The sequence below is a fragment of the Ambystoma mexicanum genome, chromosome 6q, assembly GCF_040938575.1.
Source record: "Ambystoma mexicanum isolate Mex_15411 chromosome 6q, UKY_AmexF1_1, whole genome shotgun sequence".
In the NCBI taxonomy this organism is placed as follows: Eukaryota; Metazoa; Chordata; class Amphibia; order Caudata; family Ambystomatidae; genus Ambystoma; species Ambystoma mexicanum.
Window position 1 is genome coordinate 305,767,760 of NC_090937.1, and position 24,755 is coordinate 305,792,514.

Below are 24,755 nucleotides of genomic sequence, written 5' to 3' on the forward strand. Positions count from 1 at the left end.
TATCTGCTGACAAGCCTGCATCAGCCACTAGTTCCACCCATGCTGCCATTTCCTCACCAAGCTCCCCATAACCTCTGCTCATCCCACCTATCGTTCGCTTGACCATACCCATATAATCAACCCTTCTTCTCACCCTCCAGATCTCTGCCGCCCACACCACTCCTGTACAGGAAAATCTATTAAAGAAGACAAATGATGTGAGACAGAGACCGTGGTTCAAAGGAAGGTCCTTTGTTTATTGCATCACGGCCGACCTGGAGGTTTGCTTAACCATACACGGCTAAACAAAAAAGCAATGAACATAGGTTTAAGCACTTAATTTATACACAAAATGGCAGCCATCTACATCGCAATATGTAAAAGCTAGTCACCTTTATTTTGTATTTCTCCCTTCATTTCCCCTTTTGGTAATAACTATCACCACACCCTAATGACCATGCACCGTATGAGCACAAGTACATGAAGGTGGAGACTAGAGTGGAGGTAAAAAAGGAGTTGATGGAGTAGACTCAGAAATTGGAGTAGGAATTTTTGGACTTGCAGAGGAGGAGCATCTCTGAATACATGTCACCAAACTTGTACTAGAATATGTAAAGGAGTAGAAAACAAACAATTAAAGGCAATAATATCTTCAGAAGTGAGAAAGCTCATCCGGGCAAGTTCAATGATCAGCCAGCGAACCAGTCTCCAGTGATACCTCCTTCTGTAGCCAGACACCTCTATAGATTATGAAGAACTGCAATGGCTTGAGTCAGGGAGCCATTTTCCTGCATCATTCGAGCAATGAAAGTACAGCAAGTACTTCTATTAATGACCAAACTCCTGATGATCTGTCAAAATGTCCAAGGCACAATCATTTTGAAGAACTGCAAGATGAATGCCCCATGGCTCATCTTTTATGGTATTGAGGACACCTTCTGTAGCATTGATAAACTGCATTATTGCAATACGTCTCTTCTACAGCCATTTTGCATTACCTACAATCTTAACACTTGGGGCTAGAATGGATGAAAAAAAAGGATTCAGTCTTGCTGAAGATGCAAAATAATTGCTTCTCTTGTGCTGATGCAATACCGTAACAGAGCTACTTTTTTCAAAGAATGTATAAAGAACGTGACTTGGAACAATGACAACAGGAGCATTCAAAGTAACTAAAGGCCATAGGCCCATCCAGAAAGGAGGCAGCTGATCATATACAGAAGACATCCATGAGAACTGCAGTGCCCAGCTGCAAGTCAGCAATGTCCATGATAATTACACATCCCAGATTTGTTCGTACGGCCAATGCTCCATTACCCCGGTAACACAAGTGGGGTGTGAGAAGTTTCAGAAAAAGTGCAGGAGGTGTAGCAGGAGTCATTCAAGTAAGTGAAGAAGCGTATTTAGTCCTTACAGTAGCACAGGTTGCAAAAACAGTGCCAGAGATATCGACACCATTTACCCACATACATATTGGGAACGTTACCTTCAGCAAAGCTCCTGGTTCCCACTATAAAGTCAGATTAGCAATTAAAAAAAGGTTGAAATTGACAATCTGGAAGGGATGCATTATAATATAAAAAATGTGGACCTTTCATACCATGAATGAGAACAGTGCTTTTTATTCCTCCTAAATTCCCTCGAGTGACATTAACTAAAAAACATAATACTTGGAAACCAGAAAGTTGTACATGGCCACCCTAAACGACATTGTGCTAAATGTATAAGACATTTGGAATCATCATCATATATTTCATTTGACATTAAATGTGGAGATACTGCTGACCTTACAATAAGAACAACAACGCTTCCAGTTAAAGGGACACCATCATAGAAACACCGCAACAGAAACCAAATCAAACAGAATACAAAACATAAGAACAAATACAGTGAAACGTGATTATTGTGGAATAATGTCTTTCTCTTCGGGTCTAAAGCAGCCAGTGTATTTATGGACTTTGCTATCCTGCATCTGACACATGGTATTAGGGTCTCTTATTGTTACTGTAGTAGACTTACTTAGAAGGATCTCAAACGTCCCCTCATATCTGGGTTGCTTCCATTTCCTCCCAATTCTTTTTTACTATTCATGAAATCCCTTGGAAGCATTTGCAGAATTTCTTGCTGGTTGCAGCTTTCCTTGGAGACGTAGGGAAGAACCTGTTTGGAGACAAAACTTCACTGCACAGATTAATTCCCTCAAAAATCCACTCATCTCATCTCCCAATACTTTAGCACCTGCTTTTGTATTATAAATATGGCACCGGATGGGCCTTCCAGTTACTTTTTCATGGGGGTAAGATGGTGGCCATATCCCTTTTTTTGTTTTGTTTCTTTTTTTTCTTTTCTTTTCTCTGAATCAAAATGGGCAAACAGTATCATGTCTGGCACAACCTAATTATTTTACAATGCGGACATCATACTTTAGGTTTATGAGTTGGAAAATGTAATGATGTAAAAACAACCAAAAGCAAACTTTATACAGCCTAATCCTGGGGAGGGCAAACAACAACAGGGTCTATACAGATGGTCCCGGGGGGACGGAGGGAGAGAGGATCTTGGAATGGGTTTGGGAGAATCTGCCGAGGAGCAATCTGGGAGAAGGGAAGGGTTCAATCCTCGGGACACCAAAGCAAGGGTGGCTAGGGGCTGGTTGAATCCACCCAGATGGGGGACGGAGAAAGGACAGATCCGGGGGAAGGAAGGGGTTCAGGGGAGGAGGGGCTATGAGAGGGGGGCATTAAAGGGGGGGCGTCCGGACGATGGTTCATCAAGAGGCTACAAATACAGGAACACCCTTGGGATAATGGCTAGTGACAACAATCTCACACTCATATCTGTCAACATCAACGGGCTAAATGTCCCAGGAAAAGATCGAAAGATTTCTGAAAAGGGAACACCCTGACATAATAGCTTTCCAGGAAACTCACGTTCACATCTGGGACAGAGACAGACTATGGATTTGGGGTTTCAGCCGAATCTACCAATCAAAACATGCCAGCAAGAAAGGGGGGGAATTACTGGCCCTGAGGAATGGCTCTGATACAGTCATGGAAACTGATAGGGATGACCAAGGGAGATACCTAGCAATAACCCTAAAGGGGAAGGGGGAAGGCTATATGGTAGCGACAATATACGCCCCCAATATAGGGCAGGACGCATTCATCCAAAAAGCCCTGAACAGATTGGAGAAATTTGCATTATCCTAACAGGAGATTTTAACATGGCGTGGGACCCTCAAGGGACAGGAGCAAAAAGGGCTTTACTACACAGGGGAAACCCTCGGGGGAGCTCAAGGAGAAAATAAGAAATGTGGCATTAGTTGACGCTTGGCGGGAGATAGAGTGGGATAAGGCAGGATACACATTCTATTCACATGTCTACCGCTCACACTCCAGGATAGACTATGTGTGGAATTCTCAGGGTCTTTTGGGTAGGATAAAAGAGATAAGTGTGGGAACAATTATACTGTCAGACCATGCCCCCATAAAACTAACTATAAAAAGAATCCAAGGTCCCCCTACCCTATGGAAATGGCAATGCCGTGCTTTCCTGTTTAAGTATGACAAGCTGACGCAACAGATCACGGAAGGGATAGTGAGTTTTTTTAAAGTTAATAAAGCTGCAGACACTTCGCTGCAGACAAGGTGGGACGCATTCAAGGCGACAGTAAGGGGGAAAATTATAGCCATCAAGGCACGCAGAGACAGGGAAATTAAACTAGAAGAGATGAAATTGGAGGGAAAGCTCATAGAGATAATGACTAGGATGGGTGTGGGGGCGAGCAGGGAGACAAGGAGGGAATTTAGGACAATAAGTGGTCAACTAGAGATAATTCAGACTAGGGTGGTGGAGCGTGCCCTATTATCCCTCAAGCAGAAGTATTACATTAAAGCAAACAAATCTGACAGATGATTAGCCAGGATGCTGAGGAGGGAGGAGAACGCCAAAACTATACTAAAAATAAAATTTGACTGGAACAACACGAGCACTAACACGGAAGACATCAAAAGAGAGATTTTTGGATATTATACCAAGATTCAACAGCTCGGATATCCCCTCGGTGCAAGTACAAGAAAGATTCTTAGAGGATATTAGTCTCCTAGGTATAACAGAGCAAGAAAAGGAAGCCCTAGAACAAGACATAACCACAGAGGAAATCCGGGCAGCCAAAAAAGCGTTGCCTTCCAATAAGTCCCCAGGGCCAGGCGGATTCACCACAGAATTCCATACATTACACAGGGAAACGCTACTGCCACACCTAACTGCATTATTCAGTGAATTTAGCACCGGGGGGCCATTACACAAACCATGGAAGAGGCGAAAGTTGTGCTCATCCCCAAAAATGGGAAAGATACAACATAGTGCGGTTCATACCGGGCAATCAATTTAATTAATGTTGATGGCAACATTTTTATGAAGACACTAGCAATTAGACTTGACCAAATCCTCCCACAGATTGTTCATACAGACGAGTCAGGGTTCGTCAGGGGCCGACAAACCAGCGACAACATCAGAAGAATTGCGCATCTCATTGAAAAGGCCAATAAGAAAGGAACCCCAGCCCTCCTCTTAGTCCTGGACGCTGAGAAAGCTTTCAATAGGGTTCAGTGGGGGGTTCTTGTTCACAGCCATGAAAAATATGGGTTTCAGGGACACATTTTTGGCTTGGGTTGAAGCTAACTATCAGCACCCTCTGCTGCGAATGGCCATAAACGGCCGACTAAAAGAACCTGTCAAGGTTCAGCGTGGCACAAAGAAATGTTACCCCTTGTCACCCTTGCTATTTGCAATACATCTGGAGCCCCTTCTGGCATCAATAAGAGCCAACAAGCAAGTAGCAGGGGTGCCATTCGGGGGAAAAGAACATAAAATAGCTGCTTTCACGGATGACATGTTGCTATCAATAACTCACCCAGAGATATTCCTAAAGGCAATAGAGAATGAGATGCGACAATTCGGGCAGTGGCAGGACTCAAATTAAATACACATAAGTCTGAAATATTAAACTTGATAATCCCAAAGGACGCAGAGTCTGAACTTAAAAGGAGCTCCCCGTACAGTTGGATAGGTAAGGCTATAACGTACCTGGGAATCAAATTAGCAAAGACCATACATGAGCTTTACTTGGCAAATTACCCACCCCTTATAGAATCCATAAAGAGCAAACTGATAGACTAGGGTCCGTTGTCCATAATGTGGTTAGGCAGAATAAACGTCCTAAAGCTGGTTTTCCCCAGGTGTTATACTATTTCTCTGCTCTCCCAACACCAGTACCCGTCTCCCTATTCAGAGCTATCCAAAAACACACAAGCAGATTGGTTTGGAACAACAGGAGACCGAGGGTAGCGAAAATGGTTATGACAATGCCTAGAAACCGAGGGGAGCTTGGGGAACCAGACTTTAAAGCATACTACTTGGCGGCGCAAATAAGAGTAATCAGAGACTGACATAAGGGCGACCGGAATAAGGTTTGGACACCACTGGACACTTGGAGGGGGTACTGTGGAAGCCGAAGGCAGAGAGGTTGTCTAAAATGTATAGCAGAAAAATACTCTCTGTGGTTGGAAACTCCTGGGACGAATCCATTAACCGTGCCCGCGTTACCTCCTACCCGTCCGCTCTTACACCGATCTTTGGCAATGCACACTTTACCCCGGGGTGCTGAGGCAAGGCTTTTAGTAAATGGCAGGAGGGAGGATGCCAGAGGTGAAGTCTTTCAACCAATGTAAGGCTGACTTCGGGGTGGGGTAGGGAGAGAGATTTAGATACACGCAAATAAGGCACTGGCTCCAGCATCCCCTTATGAAAGAAGCAGCGATGCGTGACTTAACTCCCTTTGAGAAATATCTGACTACAGACTCCGGGGATAGGAAAGTAGTAGCGAAAATATATGCTCACATTAAAAAAGGGGAACATCCGGGCCGAACTAGATACATGGAATGGTGGGAAGCGACCATACAACACCCAATTGAGGAGATGGGCTGGGCAAAACTGTGGGCAAACATACCTAAGCTTACGAGGTCCCTCCAAATCTTGGAAATATGGGTAGATGGAGGGAACCTGGAGACACATATGGTTGAAGTGCCCCAGTATACAAGAATACTGGGAGGTGATACAGGAGGGAAGAGGCAATAGAGGCCTGGCACTGTTAGGCCTAGATGGCGTACTGGAATAATTATCAGCGAAAGCGGAGCAGAAAGTATACATCATCCTGATGATGGCGGGGATGCTGGCATTAGCCCAAAAGTGTACGTCGAAAGAACCCCTGTTGGAACATGAATGAGTCCGAAAGATATGGAACTTTGCAGCTCTCGAATGGCTAACCTACTCCCTGCTAGGTGATCATCATAGCCACCTAACATACTGGTCTTGGGTACTGAGTTCTTACAGAGTGGGCCCATGGGGACCTGAGGCGCCTCTTAGGACTGGTATGACCACCTCCGAAGGCCGGAGGGGAAGAGCCTACAAGGGGATCAAGACACGTATATGCCACATCATTTTTCCAAGATCAGGGTGGAGATACTCACAGGAGCAGAGAGTAGAGTCAAGGACCGAATCCGACAGAGGGGTGGAGGGGAAGGAGGGGCGGGGTGTGCATTCAAGACATGTTGAAATGTATTGTTTTAAAAAAATGCAAATAAAAAAGTATGTTAAAAAAAGCAAACTTTATAGCATCCCTACTTTTCCTGTAACTTTATGTCTTCATATTTCGTTGTGTAACTCCATACCAAACCCTCACTATAGCCACAAGTCCTTTTCCTGTTGTACAGCCTGGCCTTGTATCTCCATTAAAGCTGCTAAAGATAGCTGTGCATACAGAATATCAACATCAAAATAGGTACTTACCAGTAACGCCTGTTCAAATAGTGGCGGTATAACCAAATTCATGGTCGTCACACTTTTAGCTATCTGATCTACTAATGCATTACCAAATTGAAACAAGTTCCTTTCCCTGTTTGCAAGCTGCACTTTCAATGCCACTACCTCAACAGGTAACTTCAGTGTTTAAATAAAAACACTGTCATTTAGCATACATGACCAAAGAGCCATCAGATCCTTCTAAAACCTCTTTTTTCCCATCTTTGAATACCTGTATACTGCAACCACAACACAAGCAGAATCTGAACAGAATCTGAACAGGTAGTAGTAACCTGCTACCCAAATGCATTATTTTGCCCGTGGCTGTTGCCACGAGTAATCTTAGATGACTTTTGGTAGACCATGTGCCTGTTTTTATTTAAAGTCTACTATATTTTGTCTCAACCAACCTTTTCAGAATTTCTGGCATTAAATTAATGTATGTAGGGATACGAAAAATAATTAATGTTTTTCTGCTATGTATTTGCGAGATAGGTATTTAGTGATATTTCTGAAAATGTAATGAACTCTACAGGACAACCGAGGGGGGCGTGGCTACAGAGCCATGTGAAGGGACGTGTCTGTGGAGGAGCTCCTGATGATCCTGTATGCCGCGGACGAAAACGGGCAAAAAATGCGGCGCACGGCGTTAGAAAAGTAGGAGCAGTCGTGTGAAGTTCCACTGCATACATATGGAACGAATCGCGACGAATGCAGCCGGCACGCAGAAGATAAAAGTGAAAACATCAGCCCGCTTCTCGCCGGATCGGGATTCAAAATGGCGGCCCATCTGAACAAAGAAACGGGTAGGCGCCGCGGAAGCTCGGTGTCCGATCGGCGCTGATGTGGATGCCGATACCGTGGGCTGTGCAAGGCCAGACGTGCAAAAAGATAAAGGTGCAGACGGGCGGAGATACTGCTGACCGGCATCTGCTGGGTGGACTCGAGATTGGCTACAGAAATCGGCAACGGAGTGCCGCACGCAACCGAGAAGTGCCCCCCATACAGAGACAGCTTGAGGCGAGTGCGGGACGCGGACATGCTGATCTGCCGGCGCTGCGGATGAAAAGTACGAAGACGATCGCACACGCTGGCACAGATATATTGTTGCAGGCGCCGGCGGAATTCAGTAGTAACACGCGTTCCGCGCTTGGATCCATGGGAAGTCGCAACGTTGTTGCCTCGCACTAACGAGCCCAAGCAGAGAGAAGTTAAGCCCCAGGAGTCCTGGAAAACATCGCGGAGGCACGCGCGACTTTCGTGTGCACCCGCACTACGCTGGGAATTACTTTACAGTAAAGGCAAGGGGGGGGGGTCATATAAATAGAGAACTGAGTGAGGAGACGACGGGGAGATGCCCTTTGTGCCATCTGTTTGACTCCATCGGAGAGGGAGCCCCATAACGGAGCCCATCTACAATACATCAAGCGGTGGCCTGTTGGCCTGCTGATAATCAGGAAGAGCTGTATTTGGACGAGCAGAGGGGCCCGGAGTACAGGCCACGTAAATGCTGCAGCATAGGGGGCCGCACCACCCCCCGAGATACACCGCCTGAGGGGGTTGCAGCAAGGTAATACCGCATAACATTGGCACCCATCACGAGAAGTAACCTGCACCGCAGGCACTGAAAGTCACTCGCCCCGGGAAGGGTGAGAGAAGGCAGCGAAAGCTAGGACCCGGGAAGACCATAACAAGGGGCAGAAGAGAGCCAAGTTCCGTGCAGGTAATAAGCCGCAAGCGGAGACACGCTTGGGCACATCACCAAGAAACAGTGTCATCGGGGGGGGGTGGCGCACTATCCGCTTGGGTCACACAGAGCGGATCGCCCCCGGAATTACAAGCGTGGACGATAAACTGTCGCTAACTGAAGAAATGGCCAGCAATCCCCGAGAGCGAAAGCTAAGCATCCTACGCTAGATGAATACACCAGAACGCCGACTAGCCTAGAAGGAGCCAAGAGCAAGGATAAGACCCCAGTAGGTGGAATGGCGGCTGTGAGCACAAATCAGGAGGTCCTTGAAGAAATTGCGGACTTGAAGGATTCCTGGGAGTCCAAGCTTCAACTGGCTGTGTCGGAATTGAAAACGACGATGGAGCGTCAAGTTGGGGCGGTACAGGAGGATGTGAACCTCCTCAGGCAAGACGTCAGGACTTTGGCGGAGCGCACGGAGACCCTGGAAAAAGAAATGGGCCCGACCGCTGCGGACTGTGCCGCACACAAAAGGGAGCTACATGCCCTGGTGCAACGATTGGGCAATCTGGAGAGCAGAGCCGATGAGGCAGAAGGGCGCGCTCGGAGAAATAACATTCGTATTGTCGGACTGCCGGAAGGAGCCGAGGGCCACAATCCGACGGAGTATGTGGAAAATATGCTGCTGCAGGAAATCACCGGGGGGAATCTATCCCAGGGATTCGCTGTGGAAAGGGCGCACAGGGCTTTGACCAGGAAGCCACCTCCGGGTACCCCGCCCAGGCCATTGATTGCCAAGATTCTAAATTATCGAGATCGCGAACGAATCCTTGAACACTTCCGTAAAGGGGGAACAATACAACGGGGCGCGGCGAATATAACTGCTTATCCGGATTACACCCTGCGGGTGCAGCGAAGTCACATGAACTTTGGATCGGTTAAGAGGAGATTGCGGGAGGCGGGCCACAAATATATGCTGCTCTACCCGGCTAAATTAAAGGTGTTCCATGGAAGCAGGATGCTGTTCTTTGAAACTCCAGAAGACGCCATGGGGTGGCTAGACATGCAGAGCTGCCCCCAGGAGCCAGATATTCAAAAGAAAGATGCAGTTTGACGGAACGAGTGGTGGAGCTAGCTGGATTGAGAACTGTGGGACTTGATTATAGTCATTGATGTAGCTGGGCGGCTGGCACACTTCGGCTGGTGGGAAGCATGAGTCGTGCGCATGGAGAGTGCTATGTAAGGTAGGAGTCTCCCAAGACCGATCTTTATATCCCCATTTAGAGTTTAGTTAGGTCACTGTTAGTGAGGTGACGCCCTGCTGGGTTCTCAATTGGGTTGTCAAGGGAGAGTCAAACGCGGGAATGCCTGAGATCCAGGGATGGAGCTGGGCAGTTAGTTGGGTTGGGGTGTTGGGGTGTTTAAAGTATATATATGAGCCTTGGTGGACGTTCTATTATAGGGAATCTGTTTGGTGTGAGGGGGAGGGCCGGGTGGGGAGGGGATGGGGAGCAATCGACAGACCATGGGTGATCTTAAAATATTAACATGGAACATTAGAGGGCTCAATAGTTACTTGAAGCGCAATAAGGTTATGTTGTACTTGAGGCGACAGAAGATAGACATCGCCTTGTTGCAGGAGACACATCTGACAAAGGAGAGGTTGGAAATGGTGAAGACGAAATGGAAAGGAATAGCGGTGGGTTCATTGTATTCTGCCTATGCAAGGGGAGTGCTTGTCTGGATAGCGCTGCATGTCCCATTTAAGATGATTGAAGAAACTGTAGATGCAGAAGGGAGGTTAGTCATAATCAGAGGGCTGTTAGAGAACAGAGAAGTATGTATAGTAAATACTTACGCCCCTAACCAAAATACGGCGGCATACTTTAGGACATTGTGTACTAAGCTGAGTGCGGGGGCGGGGGCTGCGGTGGTTTGGGGAGGGGACTTTAATTGTGTCTTAAATCCAAAAGTAGATAGGTCGGACGGGGGGGCGGCTAGGCTCAGCCCAGCGGCCAAGGTGTTGCAAGGATTGCTAGCAGACTTTGGTTTGGCTGATGTGTGGAGAGTGAAACACCCTGAGGGGAGACAGTATTCGCACTACTCGGCTCCGCATCAGCTATACACGAGGCTTGATTATATCTTTGCCACCCCGGACGTGGTTGCTGAGAGTACTCACGCAGAATATAAAGCTGGGGTTCTCTCGGATCACTCGCCCCTGGTCCTCGGGTGGCAGTATTGCCCCCCCAGGGCGCGAATACCAACTTGGCGCCTCCGTGCAGAGGCGCTCAAAGACTCTGTTTTCAGGGAGGATCTGAGAGAGGAGATCATTGCTTATTTTGAAGTGAACACTGGTAGCGTGCAGTCAGCGGGCACTTTATGGGAGGCCTTCAAGGTGGTGATGAGAGGGGTTGCCATTGCTAAGTCAAAGGGGTTGCTAGGTGGGGTTCTGGCTGAACTACAAGCGGCAGAGATTGAACTAGAGAAGAAGCTGGAGGGAGATGAGGCAGGTACAAAGGAAATATTTAGACTACAGCGGAAGTGCGCGGAATACTGGGACAGGCTCTATAATTTAAACTATAAAAAATACATAGAAAGGCAACATTCGGGAGGAGATAAAACGGGCCGGCTCCTAGCATAGCTATATAAGAGCGAAGCCCCCAGGTCCCCGATTCGGACTGTAACCGATGAGGAGGGTGAGGCGGTGGATACTCAAGAGGGAGTAGACGGGGCATTTGTGAAATATGATACTGCCTTATATGTGGATGATGGGGAGAGCAACCAAGATGAGATTGAGGAAGTATTGGAGGACATAGGCCTGCCCAAGGTGAGCGACGAGGAAAGGGAGGAACTTGATGCACCAATCACTCTCGAGGAACTGAAAGAGACTGTGAGGCAGTTACCAACTTGTAAAGCCCCGGGGGCAGATGGGTTCCCCAGTGAATTCTATAAAATGTATCAGGAAGAGGTGCTCCCACCCATGCTAGACATGCTTAACGAGGCGTTTGAAGGGGGACGGTTGCCGGAGTCGCTTAGGGAGGCGATTATTATACCGCTCCCCAAACCCAATAAACCAGGACATAGCTGTAGCTCTTATAGGCCCCTGTCGATGTTAAATCAGGACAGTAAGATCCTGACAGCGGTTTTGGCCAATAGAATGCAGAGAGTGATTGGGAAGTTGATTCACCCTGACCAGACAGGCTATGTCCCGAGCAGGAATATCACTCACAACCATAGACGACTCCACCGAGTGGTCGAATGGGGGTGTAGGCAAGATAGCAAAATGGCGATTGTGGCGCTGGACGCAGTCAAAGCGTTCGATTCCGTTAAGTGGCCGTGGCTGCTGTCGGCCCTGCGGGGGTATGGCATGGGGCCGGGTTACATTAAATGGGCTAGAATGCTATATAGCGAACCGCTAGCCAGGGTCCGTACGGGGGCAGTGGTGTCTGAGAGATGGCAGCTAGGCAAAGGTACTAGACAGGGATGCCCGTGGTCCCCGGTGTTATACATCCTGGCCCTGGAGGCCCTGGCGATATACCTCAGGCAACAATATGAGCCGATTGGCATTGAGATAGGAAAGGAAAGGCATCTCATCTCCTTATACGCAGATGATCTGTTGTTGTATTTAATGTATCCGGAAGAGAATCTTCAGTATGTTTTGGAGGTGATGGAGCGGTATGCCAGACTGTCCGGTATAGCGGTGAACCCCCAAAAATCTAGCCTATTCCCTCTGGGGAGGTACGTGGGAAAGCCTGTGGAGAGGCTACCTGTGTTGCAAATTCCGTGGGTTGTGGGCTCCTTCCGCTATTTGGGGATAGATGTATATCACTCCGTTGAGGAGGAACACAGGCGCAACACTGAAATTGCTATAGGAAAAATTGGGAAGTGCATGAGGTTTTGGGAGAGGTTGCCCCTTGCGATGATGGGCCGGGGGGCTATGCTTAAAATGGTGGTCCTGCCCCGACTTTTACATTATTTCAATAATATCCCTTATATGATACCTAGGAAGTTTTTTGTTAAACTACAGAGCCTGTGCAGGGACTTTTTGTGGCATGGCACCCGACACAGAGTTGCATTATGGAAGCTGCAGAACTTTTATGAGAAAGGCGGTATTAAACTGCCTAACTTCTAGGCTTATTATGTAGCTGCACAACTGCAGTACGTAGCTAGGTGGCTCTCTGATGAGGAGACCCCGGAACACAGATTGCTCGGGAGAGATTGTGCTCCTTTTTACTTGCGTGAAATGATTTGGGTGGCTAGCTCTGAGATGAAGGGGCGCCCTAGGATGTTGTGGTTGGGATGGAGCATGTGGCGCCGAGCCTGCCGAATAATGGGGGACCCTTTCCCTTGTGTCCCGCAGATGCCGCTGGTCGCACTGACGAAGGGAGACGGGCAATTGAGGGTAATCATTAGGACTTATTGGGAGTCGGTGGGACTAGTCACCTTGGGAGACATCTGGCAGGAAGGGGCTATTATGGAGTTGGGGGAGCTTGGGACGATGTCGGGACTGCACAGTGGTCAGTATGTTACTTACCACAGGATAGTACAGGAGATCCTGAGTAGATGGCCCGAAGCCAGGTTGGCGGAGGAACCGAACACCACCGTCGAGGTGATATACGACACATCAGAGGGTGGACATGAAGTGTCCAGGTTGTACGAGATGCTGATGATTGGCATCGGGAAGGACCTGGGACACTTGAGAGCAGAATGGGAAACAGAGATGGGAGCCCCGATGGAGGATGGGATGTGGAAACAGGCTTTGGGACATCACAAGAAGGTGTCGAGAAATGCCAGGTTTAAGCAACTACAGCTGTACATGACGCACAGGGCTTACATGACCCCTCGGAGAATATCAAGGTTCAGAAATGTTGGGCGCCAGGCTTGCCCTAAGTGTGACGAGGAGGATGTAGACATGATACACATGTTCTGGGCATGCCCGGTAATTGAAGCCTATTGGGGGGAGGTGGCTCTGAAGTTAGCGGAAAAGGGGATCACACTAGCAATAGATTCGGCCTGGGCCTGCCTGTTGGGGGGGTATCCCAGAACGCGGAAACACAGACATATTGAAAAATTAAAAGACCTGGCATATGTGCTTGCGAAGCGTAGGATCGCCATGGGGTGGAAGAAGTGTCACAGGCCGCGAGTGGAGGTGTGGTGGAAAGACCTGCAAAAATGGACAGAGGCTGAAACAATTGTGTGGCAAGAAGCCAGTGGCGCTGGGGGTGAAGAGGAAATGGGTTCTCTAATGGCATGGAAACTGCTGATAGCCGAAATGTTTGGAGCGGCAGTGGCCCCAGCAGGATCTGAAAGCAGTGAAACCCTGACACATGAAACAGATATCGAGGGCAAGGAATAAACAGGCTCATATGGGGGGGGGTGCAGTGTTTATGTTGTTTTAGGTTGTATGCTTATTTGTTGTTTGATCTATTGTTTGATCAAAATAATAAAATAAATTTAAAAAAAAACTCTACAGGAACACCACCTCATGGCACGTTAGAGGAGCTAGTGCACAAATTGAAACCATTGTGGGCACGACCTGGGCACCACCTGCACAGGAGTGGACAGGAGTCAGTGAGACTGACCTTTTCTGGGACTCCTCTGCCACCCCCTGCAGGCTGGGTAAGCACTGAATGGAATGTGAGGGTGAAACACAGTTCTTCTAAGAGAATAATTACCCTTATATTCAGTTTCTGACTGCCCTATTGGGCATTAGGCCCATGGCCCAATCAAAAACACAAAATGACGGTGTGGGCAAGATTTTTGAATAAAAGTGGCCCACTTTCTTGGCCAATTTGGGCCAGTTTGATGAGCTAATTCGCTCTACGTCTAGTAGTTTTGACCTTTGTTGTTGAATAAATATTATTTAAAATGCACAATTTGCATCACACTTAATGAAAAAACTCCCCCTTGGGTACTATTCAAACAGTGTCACAAAAGGAATGAATAGCCATTTGCAATTGTGGGCCACTTTTTCATTGGTGCCCGAGAGAATTTTATGGCCCAGTCCGACCCTGCTTATAGTCAAGTTTCTCCTATTGTCTTTGTCAGTTCAATATTCTATTCTTTCAATCCGGCCATATAAATAGCACAATTCAATTGGTTTAAAATAACAAGCATCCGGATCAAAATAGCCCAAAGTCTGGATAGCTTAAAACCAGAAGTAACCCTTGACTCCTCAATCCAACTGGCACCATTATATTCGCATATCTATTCATTATTAACTCTGTTTTGGAAATGTGCAGATGAGCACCTAGATATATCCAAAATATATTTGTAAGCATATAGTGTCATATGAAATAGCCACGAAGTCATAGCCTGCCTCCCATCTGAAGTCTAGACTTCCGGCATGTAGTTTACTAGCTCTAGTTTCTTACTTGCCCAAATGTATTCTATCCTATATGTGATCAAATCTTCATTGCAGCAACTGAGAATTCAAATTGTAGTGCGCAATTTACTAATGTTCTCAACCCCTAAAATGGTCACAGGAATTTTAAGTGTGGCTCCTTTTCACCAAAAACGAGTGAACTGCTGCTGTTGTTTCCAAATGAGGGAGTGTGCACACAATGGCCAACTGTAACATTGATATGTTAATAGCTGTAAAACCTACTTTAAACTATTGCACTGCTCGCTATAGGCCATCACTCCTGGCATACTGCACTCCTGCAGGCTTTGTACTGTCCCTGCTCTGTGGCACCATCTAACTTCTAGGTACATTCACAAATACACAGCATGCAGAAAAAACAGCTATGTGTGTTTATAACAGTTAGAATGGATTTCTGAACCCTGCTCTGGTGAACAGATGTTCAGGAGGCCACCCTGGTTTAGTGAAACAGGGAACACTTCTGCGAAGTTAGCCAGGACAATTCAAGGTAGCTCGGAGAGCAGTCAAGGCTAAGTATCAGGAGTAGTGGGGGTGATCTGAGATGTTGTATGAGAACACACAGTAGGACGCCAGAATTACTCTTAGATAGTAGTATATCAAAAATATACACTTTATTAGGCCCAGAACGAACACAGGTGAAAAATAAAATACACAGTAATACTACTTCTTAAAAACACACTAGGTAATATATATATATATGCAGTCACTTTCGGTCAATGCGGTAAAGCGCAGAGTCCTGCCAAAACCTGTAAGGGTGGGAAGACACACACACTTTATCACAATGGCCAACTCCAGAAATGGATATCTTTTTTTAATTTATTTTTTTATTTGTTTTGATCAAATTAGATCTTTACAAAATATATATATTTTTTTTGCTTCTATCAATTCAATGATTTTGCAAAAAACGAGACGAATAGTCTGTCAAAGTTTCTTTTCTATTTCTTTCTTCTCAAGTTTGATTTGAAGTTTGAAATGTTTGCTTTGCAGTTACCCTCATAGGCTTGGAGGTCTGGTATATTGTACTTCAACTTGGACCTGTCAGTGAATTGAAGTTGGCATTGTCTGTCCCTCTGATTCGTGTAAACAATACTCAAGGGCGTTCTTTAGTATTTTGGCAGTTGCTAGGGCCCAAGTTGTTCTCGACCCACTCATCAATCGATTCCACCAGACATTTTCTTCATACAAGATATTTGGGGCGATCAGCAGTCTCAAGTAAGCTCTTCTCCACTTAATTGTTTCCGGGCAATGCAAAAGAAGATGTTTTATTGTTTCTGGCTCCCGCTCCGTTCCACACAGTCGACAGAGGTTTGTTTGAGATAGACCTCTAATGGCCCTTATTTCATTTGTCAGTAGTAAGTTAAGGCGAGAGCGCAAGAAGATGGATCTTAACAACTTGTCTGGGAATCTCTTCAGGACTTCATTCGGTGAGTGCAGTTTTTTTGGTTCAAAGTTCATATGAAAAAGAAGTTTATTCTTTCCTGCCAATGTTAGGGTATCAATCCAGTCCAGTTGGTCCATCTTATGTTTTATTCTCGTGGGATTTTGAATTAAGTCTTCTTCGGTACATCCGTTATTGGCCAGAGATGCTCGCTGTTTGGCTGCCCAGCTGGAGATGGCCTTGCCCCTTCCTTCAGAAATTTCGGAGTTGATTATTTTGTATAACGGAGGAGAGTCCATCATTATTATTTTCCTGAAAAGAGCCATTTCTCCTGCTACAATTGTTGCTTTGAGGGAGAGAGTTCCCAATTCTCTTCTGATGATCGAAATACTTGTTGAATTTGGGAGTTGGAGGAGTTTACGCCAGAAATAGGCTTCCAGTTTAGGCCAGATTGCTGGAGGAATCGCGGGCATTGCCTCACAACCATACGTCAAACTCGGTATTACTTTGCCCTTGTAGAATTTGATAACAGGGAGAATTGAGAACCGCCCGTATTTACGGTCGATTATTCTTGCCTGTGTGGTCAATTTTCGAGTCTTGTCCCATAGATGCTGTTGCATTGAAGCTTCTGTTTTTGAATTGTCCAGCCATACCCCCAAATATTTATAGGATTTCACCTCTTCAACAGGCGAGTTTTTGATGTGCCATTTGAAGGATTTTAGATTCATCTTTGATGACTGGCCTAGTATCAGGATTTTCGTTTTTTCCTTGTTAATTTCTAAGTTGTTCTTCGATATGTACTTGGCTAAGTTGTCAAGTTGCCTTTGAAGACCAATTTCAGTTTGATCCAAGAGGATGATATCATCGGCGTATAGTAGGCGAGTCACGGGTGTAATTCCAATTTTCGGAGGAAAAGATCTTATCGCTTCCGAATTGTCCTTAAGGTCGCCCAGAAAAGAAATGACTAGGACTGGGGCCAGTGGACAGCCCTGTTTCACGCCTCTCAGGGTCTGGATTTCTTCAGAAAGCTTTCCAGCTTGGTCCAACTTGACCCTGATCGATGTCTTTTCATGGAAAGCCTTTATTGGGTCCAGAATGTTAGGTGGGCACTTCCATTTGTTTAATTTTGACCGAAGCAGATTTCTGTCGATTTGATCGAAGGCTTGGCTTAGATCTATAAAGGCTACATATACCTTTCCAAGTCTTTGCATGGATCTCGCTTTTATGGTACTCAGCGCCATAATATTTGCTGTGGTCCCCGAATTTTTCATAAACCCTGTTTGAAATGGGTCTCTACACGGTGCTGTTTTTGCCCATGTTTGGAAGCTCTTTAGAAGAAATGAACCATAGAGTTTCCCGATTGTGTCCAAGAGTGCTATTGGACGATAGTTTCTCGGGTCAGTTCTGTCTCCTTTTTTATAGATTGGAGCAAATATTGCAGTACACCAAGAGTTTGGAATCGATTTTGTAGTGCTGCAGTTTTTAAATATCTGCTCTATGAAGTTTGCCCATTCCTCTGGATGGTTTTTCAGATCGATATTAGTTATTCCATCTGGCCCTGGAGCTCTGGACGATTTCAGACGCTTGATTGCCAATATGATTTCGTCTTTGCCCGAGAAGTCTTCCCACACAATTTGGCATGCATCCCTCTTTGGGTCGTCTGTGATTAGGCTTGGAGTTTGGAAAATTTTGGCAAAGTGTGATTTCCATTCTTCTTCTGGAACGTTATTTAAACCTTTTGTGGGCATTCCTTCTTCGAAGCTTCTTATTAGTTGCCAAAAGGCTCCCGAATTTTTGTTGGCCAGTTTTCTAAGCATGTCTTCAGAGTCCTGTTGATATAGAAAAATTCTGTGAAGCGTAGCCAAGATTTGTACATTTTTTGTTCCTTTAAGTAGAGGTTTCTAGGTTCTTCTGAGGTGGATTGTGCTGCCAGTTTCTTTAACTTCCTCAGAATGGAGCGTTTTGATACTAATTCCTTATCATAAGTGTGCAGTGGTTGTTTAATGAACTTTTGGGTTTGCCTTCTGGGAATCATGAAGGGGATCAGCAAAGGATGATAGTCAGTAGATTTTGAAGACTCGTTTCCCCGTAGGCAATGGCTTTTGTAGTTTCTGGACAGTTCCTCTATTCGGTTGGCGGTAAGTCTTAGGCGGTTTCCTTGGGTGTTTGATTCAATTTTTTCTGGCATTGTCGTTTTGCCTTCGCCTCCCGTGGGCCATACGATTTGCAGGATATTGTGATCACTCGCCTCAGTCCTTAAAACCTCAAAAGATGTAATTCGTCGAAGCATCTCCTCTGAGACATATATATAGTCTATCGTCCCTTCCTGGGCGCCCCTTTCCCAGGTTGGGACGTAGGCCGTCTGCGGGAGTGAGTGGTCGATGTTGCGAAGGTTTCTAGAAGCCATCAGTGATTCCCATTTCTGGCCACGAGTTTCCATCAGGCTTATCGGACGCGATGAAATGCCTCTTGAGGGATCAATCGGGCATTTGGCATTCAGATCTCCACTTAGAATTATTAGTGGGCTGTTTTGAGTTGTTATTATGTTGTCTATCTCTCCTTCAATGGATTCAATGAAAAGCCTGTCCGAAATGACTTGAGGGTTCCAGTAGACTGCAATAACAGTAATCACATGGGAGGTTAAGGTTTGATTCTTCCTGTCTAGTTGATCCCACTGCTAGATAGAATTGAGTTGCCGCCAGCTTCTTCTGAATTGAGAGGCCTGAACCAGATCTGACTGCCACAAGAAGCCCAGATGATGGGCGGCCCAGACGCCCTTTTTTAGCCGGGGAAGTTACAACTGTAAAGCCATTGATGGTCGGGGAGGTGATAAGCCATGTCTCTTGAAGAGTGATGATGTCAAAAGCTCCGAGATTTATTGCTCCAGTTTTAGTAAGATGGTTAAAGCCCCTGGTGTTCCAAGACATCAGTTTAAGTGTTCGTGGCTGAAAGTCATGTAACGGTCTTTGTTCTTTTAAGCTCGCCTCTACTTTGCTGAAATCCGTCTTGATGGAAGACGGAATTTGTTGCTATTTCCTTGTTTGCCCAAAGGACGTTTTCGGGAGCCATGCCAGTAGATGTTTAATTGGCGCAAAAGTGGATAGGTTGATTTTGGATGCTGGTGAGTTTACGACTCTATCAGACAATTTTTTTCCCGTCCTTTTTTCCGGGGATGGCAGAGTCCTTCTCTTGGTGTGCACTCGGTCTTCTTGTCTTTCTCTGGCTCTATGTGAGTCTCTTTCTATAGATTTCCTAATAGTTGAGACTCTATTTGTTTTCTTTTCTCTGTTGTCCAATCGATGAGGTGAGTGTCTTCTTTGGGTTGATAACCAATTCCGGTCATTAAACTCAGTTTTAGACCTGTAATGAATTTTTTCCTGTTGCTGCAATGAGTTTTTGATCTCTGAGAACGTTCCAGGTTGCCCTCTTCTTATCTCAGAAATCATATACCCCTTTCTCAGGAGATCTTCTGTGCCTTCTTTAGAGAGTCTGCCTTTGGCTTCTGAACTTGTGTGTAAGAATGCCTTTGCCTTTTTATCTTTATGGTAGGGCTCTACCAGTAGCAGATCATTTGTTTTAAGGTCTTCAAAGTTTTTGACATGTTTCAAAATTTTCAGAACTGTACCCCTATTTAGGGTGATCTTTTCGAAGTTTGCCGGAATCTGTTCCAGTTTGAAGACTGTCGCAAGAGCCAGTCTTTGTTGTTTTACCATTTTATGGTTTCGAATGCCGGATTTAGGGTGATGTCCTTCTTTCGGCTCAATGGAAGAGCTAGGTTTGTTTTGCTGGTTGGGGCCTTCCTCTCGACTATTTTCCTTGTTTTTTGGTGATTTAAGATCTGCTTAGTTTCTTTTAATTGCCGCCGATTTTTTTTGTGTGACTTCTGGTCCTCTACGATGTCTTTGATTAGAACTGAGCCCCTCCTTTGTTCCCTCACTAAACGTCCTTCGTTTTTTTGGCGTTGGAGAGCTTGCATTGTTTTGGCTTTTGGGCGATCTAGCCCCGTCTTACTTCTCAGTGTAAGATGGAGTTTCACTTGCAGGAGACGATTAAGTGGAAATATTCATCATCGTTTCGTCTCTTAGGAAGTCGACGACTGTAACTGGAGAGTGAGTCTGTGAGGCTTCTGAGGAGCTCCTAACAAAATAGCATTTCTGGATTGGCGATTTCATGGAACTTGTGTCCGTGTTTGGTTTTGGGACTAGCTCTCTGCGTTCCCCTTGAGGGGAGTGGTTAGACCCCCGTGTCGAACAGGCAGAGGGTTGAGACCCGGAACCTGCTGTCGTTGATTTGATGTTAGATGTTTTGCTTACTTTCTTTGAATTAACAAGGACAGTGGAAGTGGTATTTGTCGACGATTTCAGCGGAGGATTTTGGAATCGCGATTTTGAGGGCTTTGAAGCCATTTCTCTCAGGCAAGGTGTGGAAGTTTTCTTTGTCATACCTTCAAATAAGAAGTGTCTTGGTGGATCAATATTGCCTTTTGGTTTTTGGTTATTTGAAAGCTTTTTCCCAAAATTGAAGCAGATTTTATTTGTAGGTTGTTTGTCGACTGACTGTGTCTGCGAACTCATTTCTGTTACTTTCCCAACAATTTGGTCAGTTTGCGATGCGCTGTCTCTTGAATCATTTATTACAATAAGCCGCGATGAGGAAGTTGAGTTTGTTAAGTCAGGACACTTGAGGTAATTTATGGTTTTGTCGTAGATTACGTTGTCAGCTTTTTGTTTTGCAGTGATGTAACCTTCGAGAAAGGTCATTTTAGTATGAGTCATGGCGATCAGTGTGGTCTGATCCTTTAAAGTATCGTTTATTGATTCGTATAGCTTTCCGAATGGGGCGAGCGCAATGGTCAGTGCTGACATCAATGTTGTCAGGTCTCACTTCCTTGGTGAAGTCTCCTTTGGTCCTTCCTCTGTTAGACCAAACCCCAAGCTCTTCCTTCGTAGTGGAGTTTGAGCACGACCAGGTTGGATAGAAGGAGATGTTTTGGTTCAAGTGAGACAGTTGGGACAGACGGCTCGCAATTTGCTTTGATTGGAGACAGGGAATGAAGTGGTGGTTGATTCTCGACAAGTGGTCTTTTCGCTCCTTCCTTTGTGGCCTTGTCTATTGGTTGCTTTTCTTTGGTTTGAGGAGTAGATGGAGAGCGCTGAGACTCGATTGTGTTGCTTATCACTGGATTCTCTCGGACGGGAGAAGACAGATTTGCTGGAGACCGGTTGGCTAGAACAGGACTCCGACTTTCCAATGGTCCTGTTTGTTCTCCACCAGTGCTGCAAGGCAGTGGAAAGTCTACCTGGTTACTTTTATTACTGTCAGAGTCTGTTGTCCTCTCTTTTGGTGTATAGGGAAACTTGGATGCTTTTGGGCCTCCGGTCTCATCAAGTGTTGCGTCCAATATTTCTGCGTCTGTCAGTTCGAGTAGAACGTCGTATTTTCGTTTGCCTTGACTCGCAAAATACGCTTTTAACGAATTGCATATTGCAGCATTAGCCAACCTCTTTTCTGATGAGTTTTTTTTGTTATTCTTGTTTTTATGCTGCAAGGCATTACCCGATGATTTTTTCTTTTTGTTCTGATTTTTTTTGTTTGTGTTTTGCAGAGTAAGTGGTTTTTGCTGTTAGTTTTGAGAAATTAAATTTTAACTGCTGATCTGTGGGAGAAGTTTAATTTGAGTCTAGTGAGCGAGGATTCAGTGGGTCACAATTGGGCTCTCCATATTCTCCCTCCTTTGATGCTGGCTTGCCCTTTGCTCCACCCCCTTGAGGAAGTGGAGCCTCGCTTTCGTCCGTGGTTGTCATCTCACGGGCCTCCTTCTGTTCTGATGACGCCTCCTTCATCCGATCTCCTTCGGGCTCACTCCCACTCGCTTCTGCGGCACCCGGCGACCGCTCTGGCGTCGGCGGCGCTTCCAAGACGCAGCCCTGGAAACTTTTGTCGGTGCGCCGTGGACCTCCCGGCGCCTTCCCCGCCATCGGAGATCCTGACCTCGAGGTAAGTTCAGGGTCTTTATGTAAAGTGATTTGGTTTGCCTGGGCTATGTCAGGCAGTCGGAGTTGAGGAGCCGCAAGAAGATCCCTCGCAGCCCGCCCTTCAGTCGGCTGCACTGGGAACTTTGAAACGAGCGGTTTTCCCTGCTCCGTTGTCGATTTTCCTGATTTTAATGTCGTAAAGCCAAATTGACGTGCTTCGACCCCACCAGAGTCTTCATGGTTCGGGGCATTTGGACTTGGGTTTTTTTGAGGTGTAGCCCGATCAAAAAGTTTTGAGGTGTCGCTTAAAAGTCTCGGTTTTTGTGGATTCTTTGGTCTTGATAAGGGGCGCACAACCAATGGACACAGAGGGTCTAAGCGGAGAGAAGCTGTTCTTACGTTCTGGCTGGAATTCTGGCTCGAACTTCTCATCCACCGAGCCTCCTCATCGTCTCCTCCTGGAGATGGCGGGGTTAATTTTTCGGGTCGCCTTGATTCCATGTTGAGTTAAGGGGCTCCTGCCACCTCCTGGACGCGGACTGCGGCCGCTCCGCGATGTGAAGGGGTTTTTATGTCCAACCCTCAAGGGCAGGAAAAAAAACTGTAGAAAGACTGCCGCAGACTGCAACTCAGCAGCCAACTCCACAGCCGCTCCGCGGTGTGAAGGGGTTTTTATGTCCAACCCTCAAGTGCAGGAAAAAAAACTGTAGAAAGACTGCCGCAGACTGCAACTCAGCAGCCAACTCTGCGGCCGCTCCGCGGTGTGAAGGGGTTTTTATGTCCAACCCTCAAGTGCAGGAAAAAAACTGTAGAAAGACTGCCGCAGACTGCAACTCAGCAACCAACAAAATATTAAAAACCAATTTATTGCCAAATTAAGATCAACATTGAGTTTACAGTTTTTTTTTTTTTTTTTTACAGTTCTACCAAACAGAAGACATACCTTTAAAAGAAGGAATGAAGGAAAACAAACAAACAAAAGTAAAAGAAAAGGATTACTTCCATTTCCCCGAAGAAACTGCACCTCCTCCTCAATTATTAAGTTCTACCACTAAGATGAACCAATTTTTCGTAGGAAACATTAGTCCCAGTCTGCCAAACGCCTGTTTGGATCAGGCCAAGTTTTAAAAGAACCTGACCCACTGCAATCTTCAAGGCGGTGTTTTTCCCCGAGATCAATCGATTCCAAAAGTTCTCTGAATGCAAGCATTCAAGTCTATGGACATATTTCCCAAAGTCCAAGACTCTGATTTCCCAAGTTCCTTCACATTCTAAAAGCAGATGGTGCAGATTTAGCTTATTTTGATTTGCACATACTTTACAAAATGATATTAGGTTCTGACTTTGCCTTTTGATGTTTAAAATCTTGCCTGAATGAATTAGATTTAGGCGCGCCCTGAGAAAGACAGATCTTGATTCACTGCTTAGATGTTTTAGCAGATATTTAGGCAGTTCTCCCAGTTTTTTTCCACTACTAGAATGCTGTCTTTGGTTTTACAAGCCTCATTTCCAGCCCTGTTCTAATCCAATCCATTATTTCCAGTTCTTTCATTACTTTCATAGGATTTTCTTTTAGGGTTGCTATCGATGAGTCTGCTTCTGCCAAGTTGCTTTTAGCTTTCGTATCCAAATGCTGAAGAATCTTAGAACTGTCCATTTGAAGATGATACTTGAAGTCTTCATAGAGGGAATGTTTTTGCGGGTTTATCATTAGCCTGTATAAAGATAGCAATCGCCAGGCTACTTGTTGCTACAATGATTTCAGGCCAAGTTCGAACCTTAGGACCTGCATTGGAAGACAGCTAGGCAATCCCAAGGAGCTCTTCCAAATCTGACCTTCTACTTTTAACCAGTCTAAGTCCCAGAGCTTTGGTTGGGCCTCCAGTCCGTACAATATCACTGGAACTACTTTGGCTCTATAATACTTTATTAATGGTTTGATTCTGGATTTACACAGCTCAAAGAAGATCTTTTTCATCTGAGGTATTGTTTTCTCCACCTTAGATCTTATTTCTAGTTCCACCTTGCTAACTGAGGGTGAAGCAAACAATGTGTAGCCCAAGTAGACTAATTAATCTACCCTTGTAATCGCTTCACCTTCAAAAAACCATTTACTAAAGTTAATTTGCTTTTTCGGATGTTTCAGCACCAGAATTTTGGACTTCTTTGAATTTACTTGTAGACCGTTAAGTTTGGTGTATTCACTTAGACCATTCAATAAGTGCAGCAAGCCTATTGCTGTCCTGTCAAACAGGACGATGTCATCTGCATAGGCGAGCCAATGAACCTTAGTAGAGTTGAATTTGGGACTTGCCATGGTCCAATTTTGAAGAAAAATCACTCAGATCCGACAAATAAAGGTTGAAGAAAAATGGGGCTCCCATGCACCCCTGTCGCACTCCTTGCTCCACACTGATTTTATTTGTAAGATGACAAGCCTCATCTAATCTAACCATGAGCGAGATGATTTTGTGGAGCTCAATTAATACA